Raw genomic sequence first — 21,652 nt, 5'->3', positions numbered from 1 at the left:
GGGTTTCACTGTGTTAGCCAGGATGGTCTCAGTCTCCTGACCTCGTGATCCACCCGCCTCGGCCTCTCAAAGTGTTGGGATTACAGGCGTGAGCCACCGCGCCCGGCCAAAAAGATTTACTCATTTGGTAAAGTAAAAACTCATTTTCATTTGAATTAGAGTTTTATGCATCAAATTTGCTCCAAATGGCACAAATCAATTAATAAGGGAAGGAGAGGAAATCCATCTCTGTTCATGTTCTCACTGGGTGCATCAGGGAATATTGGCATTAAGCTCCTTCTAGCTTTGCAGGTAAACTTTTCCCTCCAGGAAACTGGCATGAGAGAAAGAAAATAATGCTAAATATAAACAGTTTGTTTTCTAAGAAACATTACCTGTTTATGAAATTTTGCCTTGGAGGTGCAAAATACTAAATAATTTATTGAAGTTGCTGCTGAGATGAAGTGTTTTCAGGGAACACAAAATATTGTTTCTAAAGGTTGTTTGTTTCTTGTTGTTTTGCATGACCCAGTGTGTTCTAGGAATCTCCCGGCCGACCCCGGGCAGTCTAATGATAGGGACACCTGGGTGACCTCAGGCATTCTAATGGGAGAGACTCCCGGCTAACCCTAGGCATTCTAAAGAATGCAAATTAAACTTGGCTTTTAGTTCAGTTTGCTAAATTGAGGCCTTACTTTTTGTTGGCCTCTCTCCATAAATCCTGTTGAGTGAGAAATTGATCTCAGGTTCTTTTCTGATTATGTCATTGAAGATCACCCACTTTAGTTGTTTAACGGTTGTTGCATTCTTATCGGGCAGTTTTTGCCTAAGGCACCCGTTTCCGGCTTATGGAGGGCAGAAATCTAAGGTGGCCCAGAACCAGAACCGGGCCCCCTGGCATTATTCACAGGATTATGTTACCTTGTATGGCAAAAGACTCTTTCAGATATAATTAAGGTCACGAATTGTCTGATCTAAAAATTGGAAGATTATCTGGGGCGGGGCCTAATATGAGTTCTTTTTATTTATTTATTTATTTATTGAGACAGAGTCTCGCTCTGTCACCCAGGCTGGAGGGCTATGGGGCAATCTCGGCTCACTGCAACCTCTGCCTCTTCGGTTCAAGCGATTCTCCTGCCTCAGCTTCCCAAGTAGTTGGGATTACAGGTGCCTGCCACTGTGCCTGGCTAATTTTTGTATTTTTTAGTAGAGACTGGGTTTCATCATGTTGGCCGGGCTGGTCTCAAAGTCCTGACCTCAGGTGATCCGCCCACCTCGGCCTCCCAAAGTGCTGGGATTACAGGTGTGAGCCACCGCACCCGGCTAAGTTCTTTAAAAGCAGAGTTTTCTCTGGCTGGTAACAGAGCTGGAGTTAGGTTTGACACCAGGGTGGATTTTCTGTTGCTGGCTTTGAGGTGGAGGAGGCCCCGGGAGGTCCCTGTCACTGAGAGCAGCCCCTGGCTGCCAGCCAGCAAGAAAATGAGGATTTCAGGGGACTGCAAGGAAGTGAATTTGCCTAACAACCAGATTGAGCTTGGAGGTAGATTTTTTTCCCCCAAACCTCCAGATAGGAGCCCTTGACACTGGCCTTGTGTGCCTCGAAGCAGAAAACCTCATTAAACCCGCCTGGACTTCTGACCTATAGAATTATGAGACCATAAATGGGTGTTGTTTTAAGCTATTAAGTCTGTTATGCAGTAATAGAAATTTATTGTTTGTTCCACAGTTACAGAAAATGAATATACAGGTGGGTGGGGTGGGGGTTATAGCTCACATCTATAATCCCAGCACTTTGAAAGGCTGAGGTGGGCGAATCACTTGAGCCCAGGAGTTTGAGACCAGCTTGGGCAACACGGCAAGACCTCATCTCTACTAAAAGTGCAAAAAATTAGCCAGGTGTGGTGGTGCATGCCTGTAGTCCCAGCTACTCAGGAGGCTGAGGTGGGAGGATCACCCGAGCCCGAAAATTCGAGGCTGCAGTGAGCCATGACCATGCCACTGAACTCCAGCCTGGGTGACAGACTGAGACCCTGTCTCAAAAAAGGAAAAAAGAAAGAAAGAAAGAAAAAAAGTTAATATATAGCTCTGATAATACAATCTCAGTCACTAGCCATTTGATTTATTTCCAATGTTATCACTGTTTCCTGGAATAATGAGTGTGGTTCGATTTTATTTTTATGCTTTAGTTGTGGACAAATCTCTGTTGTCTAAGCCGCTGTGAGAATTCAGGTAAATCCCGGCCCATCCTGGGTCAGTTCCTCCACATTCTCGCTACTCAAAGTGTGCTCCATGGTCTAATGGCTTCAGCCTCACCCAGGAACTTGCTAGAAACACAGAATCATGGCTCCACCCCAGACCTCCTGATGCAGAATCTTCACTGTGGTGAGCGACCCACTGCCCCCACGCCCCTGATGATTTGGGTGCTTATTAAAGTTTGAGAAGCATTGTTCCAGCTTGCCCTGAAGTTGTAGGATTTCAAACCAAAAAGCATCGTATGGATTTCAAACCAAAAACATCACCTCTGAGAAGCCAGCCTGGAGCTTGGCTAGTCCTTCTCCACCACCTGGGGGGCGTCTTATGTTCCAGAGTCTAACACTCTGGCCCCGGATACCAGAGACCTTTCACCCTCAGAACCTATGCTCGCACGTCTTCAGACTGGGGCTGCTTTCTCTCCATCTCGCCTTCTCCTGTACCACCTGAGGCACTAATTCTTCCAGGATGCCTTCCTTGAATGTCTTCTCCTGACATCCCAGTGAGGGGCTCCTGATATTCACTTCCATAGTGCTTGGGGCAGCTACTGCAGCATAAAACCACTCCAAATTGAATTGCTTTGCTCACAATTGCAAAGGGATTTGGGATTTGGGCAGTGCTTGGCCAGGGATTTGGGCAGTGCTTGGCTAGGCGCTTTTCAGTCTGGGTCTCCTTTGTGGATGCGATTTGATGCTGTCCTCTGAAGCCTCCACTGGAGGCTGGAGCTGTCTGTCCAAGCTGGTGGCCTGACACTGCTGGGGGGAGGCACAAGTGGCACTTTGATGAAAGCGCCTACACCTAGCCTGTCTGTGTGGCTGGGATTCTCTCACAGCATGGTGCCTGGGCTCTGAGAGAGGGGGTCCTGAGAGCAGGTGCTGCAGGAGATGCAGCCGAAGCCACGGAGCTCTCTGTGGCCTGGTCTGGAACTTTCACACACCACATATGCTGTGTTTCTGTTGGGTCAAATGGGTCACATAAGTCTGCACAGACTGAGAAGGAGGAGACTTACACCACCACGCTGTGGCTGGGACAGCAAAGACTGTGTGGCCACACTTCCTCTATCATGCGTGGCCAGGGTCTTCCCCACCACGGCTTCTCCCTTAGGCTGTGCCATCTCACAGGGCTGCCTCCAAACACATGCCTTCCCCAGCACCACACTCAGTGCTGGCCCTGTGAACACATATGTGGGACTGATGGAGTAGAAACCTGCTTCAGCAAAAGTCGGGGAGTGGCAAACCTGGGAATGTAGAGAAGCACTCTGTGTGCAGCATGTATTTCTGATGTACGCAATGATGGCTGAAGTCCATGCGGAGCTGATCACTACCGGGCAGTTTCAGAGTGTGGGTCAGAACCCGTGAGCCTTCCTTGCCAGAACAGTTTGGAGTGTCACATGAGGACTTCAGCCTGGACACCAGAACCGGGTGGGCAGTGGGGCCCATCGCACACCACTGTAGTGTGAAGGGACAGGGTCTGCCTGCTGGTCCGTGCAGGGAGAAGATACTCCTAGCTCTTCAGGCTCCTACTCAATCCCCTGACGGCACCCTTTAACAAAAAGGCACCCACACCCTCGGCGTCAAGGGCATCTCTGAATGAGGGTCATGGTGAGCTTGTGTTAGGAAAATAGCTCTCTTGCCAACACGCAGGCAAAATAAGCTTCTGCAATTCTCAAAGTCCCGAGTTTGCAGAATTTTATTTACAGCAAAATGTTGGTTTACCCACAAACATCCTGCTTGGCTAAATATATCTCCTGCTCCTAGAACAGGACCTGTGGTTTTTCAAGCATGGGTTTTGGCCTCCCTTCAGCACGCCGGCACGCATGTGCCCTGCTCTTTCTCCTGTGATCATCGGCATGATGGGAGGTGAGTGAGGGACTCCGCGTCTTCTGACACAGGCATCTCACAACACCAGTGCAGCTGGACCTTTGTCTGGTAGGTCTCCGTGCACCCACGAAGACCTGGGCCTGCGGGAAGTCTGGGGCCCACTGCTGTGCATGCTCGTTTCTTGAGCATCTGAGTCACCTTTACAGTTTGCGATGATTGATGAGGTCAAACAGGACTCACTTGCATTGTTGGGTCTCTGTGGTGACAGGGGGGACTTGGAGGTAGGTGTTCAGGTCAGAAGGGACAGTCCTGACTTCCTCCACCGCTGCCTGCAGAAGCAGAGGCCAAAGCCACAGGCTGCGGGGGCGGGGAATGTGCTCCAGGAAGTGGCTCTCGGTGCTCCTGTCCACAGCCTCTGCAAGGGGAGACACAAGCCCAGGCAGAGAACACAGTATGACAAGTGAGGAGAAGGGGAAGAAGTCAAATTACACGCTGTTTCTCCTTCGACGGTAGGAAGGCAGGAGGGAAGGGAGCTATGTAGACCCAGGATACACTCCCAGTTCTGCTGGAGCTCAGGCTGGCCCTGGAGCTAAGCTTTAGCAATCTCCAAGGAAAAAGGATTGTTTAACAGAAAAATGGGGCCGAGGAAATACTGGACTTCAAATGAGAAGAAACTTTTTCAGAACCTTCGCGGCCTTGGGGCTGGCTGTCCTTCCTAGAACCATACTTTGTGGCAGTGGTGAAGTCATCTCTGATCCGAATCCTCCCCAACCAGGATGTCAAATGGTCATTTACAGAGAATTAGTAGCTGAGAGGCAGAGGAGAGAACACCCTTCTTTGCGTGTGAGTGATGGCGGAGTCACAGGCAGTGTGGGGTGATGGGCAACCATTACTTTCTTGTTTGCTGAAATAATTTCATGGTGCAGATTGGTAGGGAGAGTTCATTTTTGAGAAAAGTCAGTTTCCTGTATTTGAGCAAAGAAACCACAAATCATTCTTTCACATTAGCAAATTTCTGTAAAGCACAGGTTGTCCTAAGTGAGGTGCGAGCGACGCGGATCTTTTCCTCAGGCACAGAACTGTCGTTCCTGCACTCTTGGGAGCCAAGGGTTAAATACTCAGGAATGTTCTGCCACCTGTTCTCAGGCAGCAGTTTGAGGCTGGGAAGCCGCCCGGACAAGGACACAGCAGCCCCCTCATGCCCCTTGCAGTTCTGAATGCCTGTCATCAATCCTGGGGTCTTAGGGGAATGGCAGAAGGATCCCATCACGGTGGAGTCGCCCTTTTCACTTATAAATGCGGCCGGGCTCGGCTGTGCCCTCCGAGTAAGGAAGGGCTCTCTTCAGCCTACTTCACAGAAGGCTTCCCGGCAACCCAAGACCCCTAGTCCAGCTGCAGATGGTGAAGGAGACCCAAAGTGCAGAAAAACTCTACGGCTAACCCTCCACAGCACAGCGGTCCGAGGCTACCTGAGGCTAAGGGTGCAGAAGACCAGCCCAGGCGCAGGTGTCAGGGACGGCCCTGTCCTCAAGCCTCGGGAAGGAGGTGCTCTTCCAACCAGCCTCTGTCCCCCAACTGAGGGTAAGAGCCCGGCCAGGGGCCACCCAGGCCCACCCGCGCCCACTGCATCTTCTCCTCCTTTTCCACCTGGTGACAGCTGCATTTCCGTGGGTGGCCAGGAGGAGAGTTTTCGACTCCCTCCCTGCGATGAAGACATGTTTGAAGAAAAGAAGCTGAGCTCACTCTGAGCGAGGTGCCAGAGGGCTATGGAGTGAGGGCTTTTGGTGCTGGTGCTGCCTGGGGGTGTTGAGTGTGTGACAGCTCCTAGGATCTGAGGAGGGCCAGGAGGAGGGCACAGGAGGGCCAGGGCACCACCAAAGGCAGGGAGAAGCCCACATGAACGTCATCACATCCCCCCTTCGTTATTTAACTGAGACCCCAGTACACGCAGGACACGGTGTTGTGGGCCGTGAGAGACCCCTGACGTTGGCTCTCCAGCCAGGCCCCTCTGTCCTGTTGCTGTGTCTGCACTGCCCTGGCTTCTGTATGCTTTTGCTGCATGGCCAGGACCTGTGGCTCCCGTGGCCTGCCGTTGAGCTGCCCTTGGACTCACGGAGCTGTTTTGCTGGCAGGCGCAGAGGCAGGAAGGACCCAGGGGTTTTGATCCTCACCCTCGTCCTCCCCACCTCATGCCTTGGGCCCAAAGGACCAGAGTGGGAGTAGGAAGCCCGGATAGACGGGTAGACGTGAGGGTGTCATTAGAATCCGAGTTCCCCTAGGGGTCGGGCTCCACGCGCCTCGCCCAGGAACTGGCCCGAAATTGTGTCCCGTCTGCCGCTCCCCTCTGGGCCCCGCTCTGACCCGCCCTCCCCAGTATCCCCTGGAGGCCCCATCCGTCAGTCCCTCGGTGCTCATCTCACAGCGTGCTCCTGCGGAACCGACAGCCCCTGCCGGGACAGCAGGGAAGCCTCAGCAGAGCCCTGGGGGAGTTTTGGGTGGGTGTGGGGGAAGGGGAGGAAGGATGGAAGCCCACAGGAGGCTGTGTATTGGAGGGCGGGGGCTGAGCTGGGCAGAGCCGAGGCGCCTCGGCTCAGGCCTTTTCTGAGTGGGGTTCCAGGGCCTGCACGCTCTGCCCTGCCCCGCACCCCCCACCCAGTGCCGTAGTGCGGGGGCTCCTGCCCTGGACAGGTCCCCATGCCTCTCGCCCCGACCAGCAGCTTGAGCTGGAGCTGGAGCCGGTCAGATATTTTTCTTTACTAGAGAACCTTGCCTAGCGCTGCTCGGTTCTCCAGGCAGGACGACGGCCTTTGGGGGCTGATGGACGGGATTGGATGCCTCCCTCTCTGCTGCAACCGCTTTGGATCCGGCTCCATTGTTTCCCCCACTGTTTGCCACGTGCTCCCCGCGCTTTGGGCTCTGGGTTGGCCGAGGGAACCCCGCACAGTCCGTGCACCCCTGGGGACCCCTGTGAACAGGCCAGGAGGTGGGGGCTATGTTAGTCACTGGGGGATTACAAATCAGGATGTAAAGTGGGGGCCAGGGGCCAAGGAGAACCAAGGGGCGCAGCGGGGTGGGGGTGGGGGTAGGCCTCGCGGGAGGGACAGCGAAGCGAGGCCAGCACCCTGGGGACGGCGGGGAGGGTGCTTGGCCCATTCTGGGCGCCGCCAACGGGTGACAGACTCAGGATCCAGCCGTGAGGGACGTGGGCCGGGGCAGCAATGGAGCAGGAGCCCAGGCAGGGCGGTGTGGGCCGGGCCTGTGCAGGCCAGGCGGAGAGGACGCGTTTGGGTGGGGATGGGAAGGCAGGACGAGGCCCAGGACAGAGCCTGGTGTCAGAAACTGGCTGGGTGGGGACCACTGAAGGGGCCAGGAGGGCAGGAGGAGGACGGGCGCAGTGGGGAGGGGGGCCCTAAAATTGACTTTGGAACGGGTTACCTGTGAGATGTCTCAGGGAGGAATGTCCAGCCCACAATTGGCTATGGAAATCTGGAGCTCAGCGAAGAGAATGGGGCTGCGTGACCATGACATTTACCCAAATGATCTTCAGCAGGCCTCGCCAACTGCTGGGGACATCCACAATCTCAGAGGATCTTTCTGTCTTCTCAGAGTCACTTTTACAAATGTTGCCACAGGGTTATATTGCTTAACTAACTTCCTTCCTTCCTTCCTTCCTTCCTTCCTTCCTTCCTTCCTTCCTTCCTTCCTTCCTTCCTTCCTTCCTTCCTTCCTTTCTTCCTTCCTTCCCTCCCTCCCTCCTTCCCTCCCTCCCTCCTTCCCTCCCTTCTTCTTTCCCTCTCTTTCTCCCTTTTCTTCTTCTCCTTCCTTTCTTCCTCTCCCTTCCCCTGCCCCTACCCCTTCCCCTTCCCTTTTGTAGACAGGGTCTCACGCTGGTGCCCAGGCTGGAGTGCAGTGGGGCAATCACAGCTCACTGCAGCCTTGACCTCCTAGGCTCAAAGCGATTCCCCCCACCCAGTCCCTCCACCGGGCCTCCCAAAGTGCTGGGATTACAGGCACGGGCCACCAACCATGCCCAGCCCACTTAACGATTTCTTAAACAGAACTTGTAACTGACCTAAGATAAAATTATGTGAATGCAACTTTGGAGGGAAGAAAGGATGTCAGTGGAAGTTGCATGACTTTTGCATATCTGTGCTGTCAAATATAGGTAAAAGTATCAATGGTGCAATTCTGCTGTTTAAATAGCATCCTTGGCTCTAAATAAATGGGCTGATATTTTAAGTTGATTCATACATTGTAAATTAATCCAACCTAATTTTTAAAATTTTGGGTGAACATTTTTCTTGTTAAGTCATTTTATAAAAATAAAAACTGGAAGTTCTTGGCTTAAAAAATAAATAAATAAAATTTAAACAGACTCTTAAAATAATCCTCAGCTTAATGTAAGCAATTTTGTCTGTGCCATATCACGAGTTTGATAAGCTAGAGATGTTCTATTAAAGATATTGGAATAGAAATGTCTGTGACTCATGCCTGGTGACATCTTATATGCTACACTCCTTGGGTTATGAGCCTTTTGGAAATGAATGGACTTGGGCCTTAGACACAGGGTCGCCCATTTCTAGCTGCAGCTTCTTAAGCTTGGAGATTGGTTCCTCCCCCGTAAAATGGGAATTCCTAAGCCTCGCTCATGGAACTGTGAACTTCTTGGAGAGGCCCGTGTAAAGGCCACGGGATGGCGTCAGCACACACGTGTCCTGTCATTCCTTATCCCTGCATGTCATTTCCTTTGTGTGATATGGAAGAGACAGGGCCCCCATGTACTGGGCTTTGTGTAAAATAGCTGGTAAGAGTGTTTGAGAAAGATTACTTGATAATCACGCACAAGGATGGTATCGAGTTGGATGTTCCCTAAGATGTGACTTCAAGCATTCTTATCTTAGGATACATATTCAGTTTGCCAAATGTCCTGCAGAAAATTGTGTAGAAGCTCCACAGCTGTCTCACCAGCCCAGGTAGAAGATAGCATTCTCTGGGCCCTTGCTACAAAGTGAAGTCCCTGGACTGGCCGCATTCTTGTCACCTGGGAGCTTGTCTGAAATGCAGGCTCTCAGGCTTGATCCTGTGTAAACATGACTATGGCCACTGGCCACACGTGGCTACTGAGTGCTTGAAATGTGGTTAGTGCCACATGATGAAATCATACTCTTTTGGGTATATTTGGTTAAATAAAGTATCTTATTAATATTAATTTCACTTTTTTTTAAGCCTAAAGTCTCTACCAGGAAATTTTAAACTTCATATGTGATTCCCATTATATTTCTTTATATTTTTGAGACAGGGTCTTGCTCTGTCACCCAGGCTGGAGTGCAATGGTGCAATCTTAGCTCACTGCAGCCGTGACCTCCTGGGCTCCAGTGATTCTCCCACCTCACCCTCCTGAGTAGCTGGGACTTCAGGCGTGTGGTAACACACTCAGCTTATATATATATATATTTTTTGTGATGGAGTCTTGCTCAGCTGCCCAGGCTGGAGTGCGGTGATATGATCTCGGCTTACTGCAACCACCATCTCCCGGGTTCAAGCAATTCTCCTGCCTCAGCTTCCCGAGTAGTTGGGATTACAGGCACCCACCATCATGCCCAGCTAATTTTTGCATTTTCATTTTAGTAAAGACGTGGTTTCACCATGTTGGCCAGGCTGGTCTTGAACTCCTGATTTCAGGTGATCTTCCCACCTCGGCCAATTTTTTAAATTTTTACTTTTTTTTATAGAGACAGGGTCTCACTATATTGCCTCAAGTGGTCTTGAACTCTTGGGCTCAAGCTGTTCTCCTGCCTCAGCTTCCCAAAGTGTTGGGATTACAGGAATGAGCCACCTTGCCTGGCCCCATCATATTTCTGTTGGACAGTGCTGCTCTCAAATCCATGTTCTCAAAATCTGCATTTTAACAAGATCCCTGAGTGATCTCTGTGCCATTAAAGTTTAAGAAGCACTGCTCTCCGGTAACTACAGCCTGCGGGCCAAATCCAGCCCAGGCCCAACGCTTGTTTTTGTGAAGTGAATGTTACTGGAACGCAGTCACACTCTTTGTTTACACACCATCTGTGGCTCTTTGTGCTTCAGGGGTGGAGCTGAATAACGGTGAGCGGAACTCACAGCAGCAGAGCCTGAGAGGCCATCTAGCCCTTATAGATAAGTTTCCTCAACCCCTGGCTTAGGCCTTGTTCCTGCCAGCATCTTATGGCGTGTGTGGTCTCCAACCCTGATGTGCCCGTTCATGTCCTTGTCAGGAAAGTCCCTGGGCACAAGTGCCTGTGGTAGAAAATGCTGTTGGAGTCCTGCTTCTTTCCTGGAAGTTACAGAGGAGGCTGAGGATCCATGGGATGGAAAAGATTAAAAGATGATTTCAGATCAAAAGTCCCTAGTGATATCGGAAAGGCCCTTTGAGGCCACCTGATATTATCTTGCTTATTGATGGGTGAAGCAAGACCCCAACAGGGGGTGGGTGGTGAGTCCTTTAGGTGCCGGGTGAAGGAGCCGGTGGAAACCTGGGTGAAGCCGGATGGGTGCCGCCTCTGGTTGTTTTTGCAGCAGGGTGTTTTCCGAGATTGTGGGTGTTGGTGGGATGGGAAGGCCCAGCAGTGCGTTGTGCAAACAGTGCAGAATTTTGTCCCCTCAAATTGACACTTGGTTTTAGTTGCAATATTTAATTTACTGTGCAGTTTTCAAATAATACTAAAAGAAGGCATGGGATTTGTATGTTAATCTGTGGGAAGCATAGAGTTAGAAAGACAAGACAAGACTGAGAAATGCTGCTCTATTTTTCTGCTACTCAAAGTTTGGTCCACAGACCAGAGGCATCAACATTGCCACGAGCTTGCTTGTAACGCAGAATTTCAGCTGGTCCCGTTGATTCAGAGTCCATATCTTAACAAGGTCCCCAAGCCACTCGCAAGCGCAGGAGCATCTGAAGCCCATGACTTCAGTTGCTTTCAGGCTTCGGTGTGTCTTGAAATCACTCGGGAGATTTCAGAATTCTGAAACCCAGGTCCCACTTCAGAGCTCTGTCTGGGGAGAGGCCGGGCATGGAGCCATCTGAGGGTCTCCAGGTGGTTAGAACGTGCAGTGGAGGGTGAGAGCCTCAGTCCACACTGGCCTTGTTTTTGCTCTGAGTTTCACAGCCATGAGCCCCAGTGTTCCATGGCCCAGGTAGAGTCATCTAGGAATTTGCTCCTGAGTCAGGCTGCTGCAGCCCACTGTTTGTTCCCTCTCCCTGGGAGGGTGGAGATCCAGCCCTCTCTGGATTCTCTGAACCTCTGGTGAAACTTCTGGAAGGTGTGACAAGGATTCTGACTCCAACTTCCATGGCCAGGCACTTGCATGGCAGTGAAAGAGCAACAGGATTTGGTGCTTCCCCCACTGGGTGATGCAGGAATGTTCTGGATATCAAACAGGGAGTTGGCTTATTGAGACATGATTTTCAAACCTGTGCGCAGTATGCTTTCTTTAAGAAACACTTGTATAAACTGCATTACTGTGAGGAATGGTTCTCAGCACTTTACAGACATTAGCTTATGAAAAACATGACAGTCCTAAGAGGTGGCTTTACAACTCCACCCACCGAGAAGTGGAGTCAATGTTGGTCCCCTTGATTCTGGGCCTGCTTTAGTGACCTGTCCACCAAAGTTACGGTGGAGTGATGCTGCCTAACTTTCAAGACCAGGTCATGAAGACGTGACAGTTTCCCGCTGGCTCTCTGGAATACTCCTGGACCACCATGGAAGCAGTCTGACTGCCCTGGTCAAGCATGGCCACCATGCTGCAAGGAAGCCCAACCAGCCCACATGTGGAGAAGCGCTGAGGTGCCTCAGTGCTAAGTGACTGTGATGGGTAGAGCCCCTGAGATTGGCAGGCCACTTGTTCCTGTGTCAGATCTGGTTCATCCTGATTGATGGGACTTGTTAGTCATGGCAGAGGGCCACAGAAATTGGGGCCCTAGTATAGCTGGTGTTATTCAAAGTCTGACTGGCTGAGGCCCCCTGAAGTCAGAGTAGACCCTGGGCTCTGTGCTCTCCCAGCTGCCATTCATGCTACACTTTTTCACCCACCCTTGGCCTCAGATAGGGTCAGAGGCCTTCAGGGTGTCTACCTTCCTTCCTCCCCAGACGCCTGCTGAGCATCCCACTCAGCCACACCCCAGAGCTGCAGTAGCCTTAGGGGACTTTTCTGCCTGGGTTCCTTGTGATCAGCTGAACACCACCACCGACTCCTCATAGTGGGAAGGGTGGGATGGAAGCCAGGGGACGTCTGTTGGCAGGCACACGGCTCTTCAGGCATCTGCCAAACAGACCTTATCTGACAGCCACTGTTAGGCAGAATGGTTCTCTAGACCTCAAAATATGCCCAAGAGGGGACACCGGGAGTCACCAGCACCCAAGAGAGCACCCTGGGGCCAGGGCTTCGGTTGTCGGTGAACTCTTGTCCCTTCTGCCACTAAGCCCTCCTCGACTAGGGCAACCATAGCCCCCAGAGACAGGGTGTAAGCACCTTAGCAGTGCATTGCAGTGGAGCGGTGATGTGAATATGTAAGGGAATACCTTAGAGACAATAGCATTAGAACAAGGCTGAGCCTTTGGTTTGAGACAAGGACTGGATGCACAGTGAGCCCTTTAACAACACAGGTTTGAACTGTGTGGGCCACTTATATGCAGATTTTCTTCCACCTCTGCCATCCCTGGGACAGTGAGACCGTTCCCTCTTCCTCCTGCTTGACCTATTCCACTTGAAGACAAGGATGAAGACCTCCATGATGAGCTGCCCCCACTTGATGAATAGTAAGTATATTTTCTCTTTAATGATTTTCTTAATCACATTTTCTTCTTTCTAGCTTACTTTACTTTAAGAATACAGTATATGACATATATAACATATAAAATATGTGTTAGTTGGCTATTTATGTTATCAGTAAGGCCTCTGGTCAACAGCAAGCTATTACTGTAAAGTTTTGGGGGGAGTCAAATTTTATATGAGGATTTTTGACTGCATGAGAGTTGGTGCTCCTAACCCCTGCATTGTTCAAGGTCAACTGTACTTTGAGGTACTACAATTTTAGTGATTAATTTGTCTTTCTCATTGGTGCTTTATTGTGTGGGTTGATTTGTTTTCATGAATATGTATTGGTAAATAAAATAAGAGAGTTTTAAAAAAGTAAAGCCTAGGCTGGGTGCGGTGGCTCACGCCTGTAATCCCAGCACTTTGGGAGGCCAAGATAGGTAGATCATGAGATCAGGAGTTCAAGATCAGCCTGGCCAAGATGGTGAAACCCCGTCTCTACTAAAAATAGAAAAATTAGCTGGGTGTTGTGGTGGGTGCTACTCAGGAGGCTGAGGCAGAGAATTGCCTGAACCTGGGAGGTGGCAGTTGCAGTGAGTCGAGATTGCACCACTGCACTCTAGTCTGAATGACAGAGCAAGAGTTCATCTCAAAAAAAAAAAAAAAAAAAAGCATATGTGAACTGCACCCATTAGCTGCGTGCTCTTCAGCAAATAACTTACAAGAGGCCCTCCACCTCTCCCTACTCATTCCCTCTGAAACTGCATTTGCAAAATTATGACAGTGAGATAAATCTGACATAGTTGATTGCATCTTGCTTCTGACCTCCAAGCTGTCCTTGGTCAAGGCAGCATGGGCCAAGGTAACTTTAGGAGGAATACAGTTTATAGTTTAACTTAAAAGCAAGGGTAAAAGTAAATCCCTCCATAAAACTAACCCTCTTCTTGCTCAGGGACCAAAGACTGCCTTTGTAAGACTAATGAAGGACCACAAGATTAGAATTGTGAGAGAAGCCTGAACTCTGCCTAAATGATGGCGTAATTTCTATAATCCCTTACTGCTCAGGGGTCATGTGGCCAGAGGTCACAAGATTTGTGACTTTCCCAATTGCTCCTATGGATACATCACTATCACTATTGTAGAACCTAAGATTGGTTTTATCTGAATTTTTTTCAGACTGACTTCACCTGGACCCCTGACTCATGACTCAGCTGGTCCTGGGGTTTCACCCAGAGGTGGACTCAGTGCACAAGGATTGTTTCCCACACCTTTATGATTTCATCCTCAGCCAGTCAGCAGCACCCATTCCCTAGTCCCCCGGCCCACCAAATACTTGAGTGATAACTTCATTTCTCCTGCATGGGCCAGCCTTATGTCAGTTAGACTCTTTCTCTATTGCAATGCCCTGGTCTCAGCAGATGGATTTTGTGCAGTGAGCAAGAAGAATCCATCAGGTGATTACACTTTTACCTCAGTTCCCTCCAGGACTCAGGAACTCCTCTCTGGGCCATTGTAAAGATGAGAAATAATACACATTGTAAAGATGAGAAATAATACATTGTAAAGATGAGAAATAACACACATAGGCTGAGGGTAAATGTTTGTAGGTAAAAGATGGGAATCAAATCTACCTAGACAGCTCTTTGTGCATGCACGGTGGGGAGACAGAAAACTCACCATCCAGGGAATGTTTTCACCCATGTGATGGCTTATTTTATGAGTCAATTTGAATGGACCATAAGGTGCTCTGACTAAACATTATGTGGGTGTGTCTGTGAGGGTTTTCTGATGGGATTAGCATTTGAACCAGCAGACTGAGTGAAGCAGATGCCCTTCTCCATGTAGGTGGGCCTCATCTAACCTCTTGAGGGTCTGCACAAAACAAAAGGCAGAGAACAGAGGAATTTGCTGTCTTTCCCCCTTACCTCCCTGCTTGAGCTAGGACATCTCATTTCTTCTTCTTCTGCCTTGGGATTGGGACTTACATCATCTGCTCCCCTGGTTTCAGGCTGTTGGAACAAGAGTGAATTATAACACTGGTTTTCTTGGGTCTCTAGTTTGCAGATGGCAGATCTCAGGACTTGTCAGCCTCCATAATTGTGTGAGCCAATTCCTCAAATAAATTTCTTCCTTTGTGCATACCGTGTTGGCTCTGTCTCTGGAGAAGCCTGTCTTGTTCACATGTGGTGGGCAGGGATGGTTAGCTGGCTGAGCTCCTCCCTTTCCTCACTCCATGTTGTCCTGTGCTCTGCCTAGGCCCTTGGGGTGACAGAGGGGAGGAAGGGAGGGAGGAGACTCAGTCAAGAGGATGGAGGTGGCTTTCTGAGGAGTGCGAGGGGCAGCAAAGGGCAGCTGAGCTGTGTGGGAGTCAGGGAGTGGGAGAGCAAGATGGCGGCAGGAGGTTGAGGAGTGTGGTGGGAGCTCAGTCCCCTTGTGTGGTTGGAGACTTGCAAAGCTGGCCTGATTATCTTCAAGTCCTCTTTGGTCCCTGGGCAGCAACACCCACAAAAAAGTACTGATTTCCCCAGATCATGGTGCAGTTACCACCCACTAAACCAGAGTTGAACCTTTTATACTCAAGGGAGAGTGGAAACTTCTAGAATAGGGAACAGCTTGGTGAGCAGGTAAGTATGGGCAGGCAATATTTCCGAGAGTGGGTGTGCAGGCAGTAGGCGGGGTGGCGGGGCGGGGGGGGCACTAATTTTTTTTTCCCAAAAGAACTAACTCATTCCTTAAATCATTCCTTAGAGACAACTTCATGAAAACAGAAATAACGGTGCTCCCAGAATCACAGTGATATGTTGGATTCACTCACTTGAAGCTTCTCTCCAGATGTGGTTAAGGAAATGTGACAAATAGAACTTGTTCTGATTTTTACTTTCTCTAAAGAACTAATATCGCTGATGGATTTATGATGAGAAAGCCATTAACACCATGAGCTGGATTCATAGTGATCCTTGTCTCTCAAAAAATTGAGATACTTTGCAATAATAGGTATGTTTCTTTAAGAACACATTCTAGAAATTCAGGGGAAGAAGATCCTGCATCTGAAAGAACACACAAGTGGACATTCTGTGTTAAGAGAGATGAGAAGTTCCTGCCCTGGGGCACTATTTGGGTACTCAGTGTTCCTAATGATAAGATTCATTTAAAAGGCAAAAACCCACAAACTAAAATGCGGTCAAACTGTTGCAGAGAGTAGGGGTGACGTACAAGGTGAAGGAAACAGAAGTTTTGTGGTTTAATAGCTGGTTTCATGATGAGTTGTGGTATTTCTTCAGAAAAACTCTGCAAGCAGTTACATGGTGCTATTAGACAGCTTTGGGAACTAATTCAGTCATGGTTTTGTAACTCATCTTCAATGGTGCTTGTGTTTTTGTTTGTTTGTTTGTTTTTGGTTTGTCTTCACAGTCACAGCCCAATACTTTTGTTTGGAGGTGGGGAGGGGGTAGGTTCCGATTATCTGCTGCTGTGTAATAAACCATCCAAAAATGTAGCAGCATAGAGCTACCATTTTATTTTTCCAGTTCTTCAGATTGCCTGGGGTCAGCAGGATGGTTCTTCTGCTGACCCCCCTTGGGGTCTCTCCTGCTGACAATGAATGGTGATAGGGCTGAGTCACCTGGCCCTGGGACTAGGAAATGGAACATGGACAGCTGAGCCTCTCTCTTTCTCCTTGTGGCCTCAGGACTTCTCCATGTAGTCTCTCCAGCAGGTCAATGGTCTTTTAAAATCAGGGGCCAGCAAACTTTTCTGTACAGGACCAAACATTTTAGACTCTTTGACCATATAATCTATGTCACAAGTACTCAACTCTACCATTATAATACAAAGGTAGCCATAAATGCCCATAAACAGATGGACATGGCTCTGCTACAATAAAGCTTTATTTACAAAAATAGACAGTGGGCTGGATTTGGCCCATGGGCCATGGTTTGCCAACCCCTGTCTTACATGGTGGTTCAGGACTCCCAAGAGCACAAGAACAAACATTGCCAAGCTCTACAAGTTAGGCCCAAAACAAGCACAGAGTCACCTGCTACACTGTTGACTAAAGTGGGTCTCAGGCTTAGCCCAGACACAATGTTGGAAAGCAGGGAAGAAAGAATGTTTCTTCTGCCCTTTTAGGTTTAGTGTCTGTGGCCTGCAAATTAAACTGACAAAGGACAGATTAACAGGAGAAAAAGTACACAAATTGTATGTGATGTTAATATCTTAATTTTTGGGCTGGGCATGGTGGTTCATGCTTGTAACCTCAGCACTTTGGGAGGCTGAGGCGGGCAGATCGCTTGAGGCCAGTAGTTTGAGATCAACCTGGCCAACATGGCGAAACCCCATCTCTACTAAAAATACAAAAACTAACTGGGCATGGTGGTGCACGTCTGTAATCCCAGCTACTCAGCAGGCTGAGGCAGGAGAATCGCTTGAAGCCCTGAGGCAGGAGAATCGCTTGAAGTCAGGAGCTGAAGGTTGCAGTGAGCCAAGATCGTGCCCACTGCACTCCAAGCCTGGGCAAAAGAGCAAGAGTCAGCCAGGCCTGGTGGCTCACGCCTGTAATCCCAGCAGTTTGGGAGGCCAAGGCGGGCAGATAACCTGAGGTTGGGAGTTTGAGACCAGCCTGACCAACATGGAGAAATCTTGTCTGTACTAAAAAAAAAAAAAAAAAAAATACAAAATTAGCCAGGCATGGTGGTGCATGCTTGTAATCCCAGCTACTTGGGAAGCTGAGGCAGGAGAATCGCTTGAGCCCAGGAGGCGGAGGTTGCAGCGAGCCAAGATTGCACCACTGCACTCCAGCCTGGGCAGTAAAGGGAGATTCCGTCTCAAAGAGTGAGAGCCTGCCTCAAAAATATTTTTTAAAAAAAATTTTTGCATGTAAACAATTGTCTTACAGAAAGTGAAAACCCAAAGAAACAGTTATGACTGAGAACTCATATACCGTTTCAACAAAGACTGTAAATGTGTGGCAAAATGACAAGGCAAAGGCAAAGGATTTGAGATTCTAGTGGTGATAAACTGTGGAATGTCAAATATGTGGGGGAAAACTAATGGAAGATAAGGTTTATTTAGTAAGTTTGTTTACGCAGATTGAAGCCAGTACCATATCAGGGGATGAGCATTGTCTCCTCTTCCTGGCAGGGGGGACCCCTTCACCAAGGGAGATTTGTGCCCTCCTTTACCCAGGTGGGAGACAATAGAGAGATTGTCCTGCTTCTGCTGTTTCTCATTTGCCTTTAGCTCAAAATAATCCTTATGCCGAAGTGGTATATTTGGGGGTGGCGTGCTTTGACTCCTTTCAGGGATTACTGCAGAAGGGCAGTTACAAGGATTTGGGGCTCTTGGGGCCATCTTTGGAGACACACGCCACAGGCGAGTGAGAGACTTACGGTCACTCTTTGGTGTTTGATTTTAAGGAAACATTAGTGTATGCAAACCTTGTGTTTAAACCAAAGAGCAGAATTTATCGTTTGAAATGAAAATTTTATAGCTACTAAAGTAAAAATAGGTGAGTTTTGTTATTTTTCTGTTGAGTGCTACTCCACCAAGGTTAACAAAAGGACTTAGTGGTGGGAACGCTTGTCTCCTTTGCCTGCTTCCCCTCATTCATTATTTTTGTATCTGGATACAGGAAGCAGAAATGCTACATGACAATTACTCTCAGGTGCAGTGGTCTTTCGGACGTCACGTTTTGCTGGGGTCAGATGGGGACCTTATTTTCTGTGTGTTCTGGTTCCCCTCTCTATTCTCTAGGTATTCTGAGCCACTTCTCTGGTAAAGAGGTGTCCTGAGGGGCAGCTTTTAAAGGGCTGAGGGGCTTCAGGCACAGGGAGGAGTCCTCCTGCTGGGGCGATCCCCTGGTGAGGAAGAGCCCCTTTACTGTGGTCTGCACTGTTTTACAAGCCTTGACTTCCCAAACTCAGGTTCTCCCACCTTAGTTCCAGCCACGAGCCTGACTGTTTCTATAACACACTGGATCGTGTTACTGCCTTTTGGGAAAACCCCCGACTGCTCCTCCTGATCCTCCTGACTCCCTGCAGATGGAAGCACCGTCTGTATTCCAGCTTCACCACCTTCCTGCCCACCCAGCACACACTGCTCAAGACCTTACTCTACAATCCCCCAGCACACACTGCTCAAGACCTTACTCTACCCCCAGCACACACTGCTCAAGACCTTACTCTATAATCCCCCAGCACACACTGCTCAAGACTTTACTCTATAATCCCCCAGCACACAGTGCTCAAGACCTTACTCTATAATCCCCCAGCACACACTGCTCAAGATCTTACTCTACAATCCCCCAGCACACACTGCTCAAGACCTTACTCTATAATCCCCCTGGACTCTTCAGTCTTCCCAAAGGAGTCCTGAACCTTCCTATCTTCTCGTGTTTACTCAAAGTCTGAAATGCTTCCCCCAATTGAAGATGATTCTCCAAATCTCAGCCTAAGTGCCCCTTTCCCCAGGAAGCCCGCCTTAGTTTCTTTTAGTTGAATCAATTGTTCCTTCCTGAATGAACCTGAGAAGGAGAGAGAGAGAGGGAGAGAGAGAAAGCAGATTTTTACTATTTTACTGAAACATATCCTAGAAGCCCCATGAATACTTTCACATGTAAACTTAGAACACATTTACCTTTGCAGAGTGCAGAGAGTGCAAGAAAGTTTAACTGAAAACTGTGATAGTTTCTGCTTCTTAATGATTCATCTCTTGCATGATGAGCAATTCCGTACCTGCTAGAAGAGTTGCTGAAGTATGTTCCCCAATTGCTTGTTCTCATTTCCACATAATGGGGCTGTGGGGGTGTGTGTGTGTGTGTGTGTGTGAGATACATTAAGAAGTTAGCCAGTATATAAGTTTGCATGCTGTTCTCCAATTTCTCCAAGTTTCTTATGGATCATTTAAAAGCTCAGTGATGTCCCTTCAGTAGCTCAGCTGATAGAGCAGAGCACTCTAGCTAATTCCTCATAAAATCTCAATGAGATTAAAAACAAAGAAGCAAGCAAACAAACAAATAAACAAAAAACAGCCTAGAAAGGCAGATGCAAAGAAGCAGCTAAGCCTTCCCTGTGGCTATGTGAGTGGATGCTCAGGAGGCCCCTTTGCCTGGGGTTAGGGAGTACACAGGCTTCTTTTGTGAGTTTTTGTTTTTTTCTGTAGTGAGGTTGGCAAAGCTACCTCCTCTCCCAGCCTTGAGCTGGTGCCTGGGCCTAGGGGGGTGCTACCGAGGTGTAAAAGGAAGTCGGGGCTCTTGTGGACAGGGGGACTGCCCACCCCAGGATTTGGAGTTAGGACAGGCTCTCCAGGTGAATTTGAGGGGGTCTCATAGCAGCAAAGTGCTGTGAGCTCAGACACCCTTGAGGGGCACTGGTGCAGGTGAAACAGAACAACCTGATGATCTCAGCCCGAGGGACAACACGAAGCTGTCCCTGCACTTAGGGGCACAGCCTGCATGTAGGTCACTGTTCCTACACGGGTGCTGGCCCTGCGGGCATGTCACAGTAAGCCGATCACTGTGACTTACGGATTTTGCAAAAGAGTAAGAGTTTATTCACAAGGTAGTCAAGCGAGGAGGCAGGAGGACAGGTCTCCAATCTGCCTCTCTGAAAATAGGACACGAGGGTACTTATGGGCTAGAAAGCCAAGTGGTCTTGAGGTGAAGGGGGAGGTAATGGGAGTTCATGAAAACCTGACGGGGCTGCACGGTTCTTCACCGGACACGTGCAGAAAAGGGTAGCACTAGGCTGATCCAAGGGTGGAGTTTTTAGCCCTCTGAGGTGAAAAGGTCACTCTTTGGACATTCGCACAGGTTCAGCTGAAGGGCTGGTGGGCTCAATGAGCTTAAACTAGACAAGCACTGACCATAGTTCCTGAAAAACAACTCTAAGCGCTGGTTACTATAGTGACCCACAGCAGAGCCAGTGTGAGGAAGCCAGTGGGGGTTTAGTGAGTACTGCTCGGCTACGTGACATTTAGCTATGCAGGTTTTTAGATCAACTAGAAGTATGAGATGAAAAGTAAGCAACTTAATCAGGTGAGCCCTCAGCTTCAGGCACATCCTCTTTCTGCCTCTCACCTCTGCATCTTCCCTTCTTTTGCCCCATTGGGCCCAGCCAGAGAGCTCTGCGCCATCTGCTGTTTCAGGCTGTGAGGGCAGTGCCCCAGGGTGCAAGGCCCTTGGTATGCGCAGGCTGCGCTGGTGGCTTGCACACAGGCAGGGCATTTTCCACAATGTGGACTGGGACCCCTTAATGGGCATGGACTTAATTTAATAAAATGTGACTGACATTTTCAAAAATGAAATGAAAATAAATTTCAATGAAAGAGTGCATAATGCTAAGGGTTTTTTTGTTTTGTTTTTTTTTTCCTTTGAGATGAAGTCTCACTCTGTAGCCGAGGCTGGAGTGCAGTGGCGTGATCTTAGATCACTGCAGCCTCCTCCTGGTTCAAGTGATTCTCTTGCCTCAGCCTCCTGAGTAGCTGGTATTACAGGCATGTGCCCCCATGCCCAGGTAATGTCTGTAGTTTTAGTAGAGACAGGGTTTCACCATGTTGGCCAGGCTAATGCTAAGGTTTTTCTTGTCTTAACTTTTTTTCCTGCTTTCTCCATCATCATGCTTATCAATGTTCATACTATGTAGTGTGCGCGTACTGTATCCAAATGTATATTTCATCGTGCACCTTGAGATGCTCTTTTCTTTCACTTTCTCTGATATCACTATCTCTTGGGTTTCTTCTTCCTAGTTCATAAAATCAGTAAGTTTTTATTTCTCATCTACTCCCAAAATGCTGGGTTCTCAGGGCTCCTTGCT

General features: G+C 49.0%; 1 long non-coding RNA gene across 1 annotated transcript in view; it reads left to right on the top strand.

Annotated features, from left to right (window-relative positions):
- Window positions 1-4,076: 4,076 nt before the first annotated feature.
- The window catches only part of LOC105547542, a 44,499-nt gene continuing 26,923 nt past the window's right edge, over window positions 4,077-21,652 (top strand). Inside the window, exon 1 of the long non-coding RNA XR_001007235.1 lies at window positions 4,077-4,330. This is a non-coding gene — a long non-coding RNA (uncharacterized LOC105547542). The remainder of the gene's footprint in view (window positions 4,331-21,652) is intronic.

The sequence above is a fragment of the Mandrillus leucophaeus genome, unplaced genomic scaffold, assembly GCF_000951045.1.
Source record: "Mandrillus leucophaeus isolate KB7577 unplaced genomic scaffold, Mleu.le_1.0 Scaffold391, whole genome shotgun sequence".
Taxonomy (NCBI): Eukaryota; Metazoa; Chordata; class Mammalia; order Primates; family Cercopithecidae; genus Mandrillus; species Mandrillus leucophaeus.
This window is presented reverse-complemented; position numbering and strand designations above follow the sequence as displayed.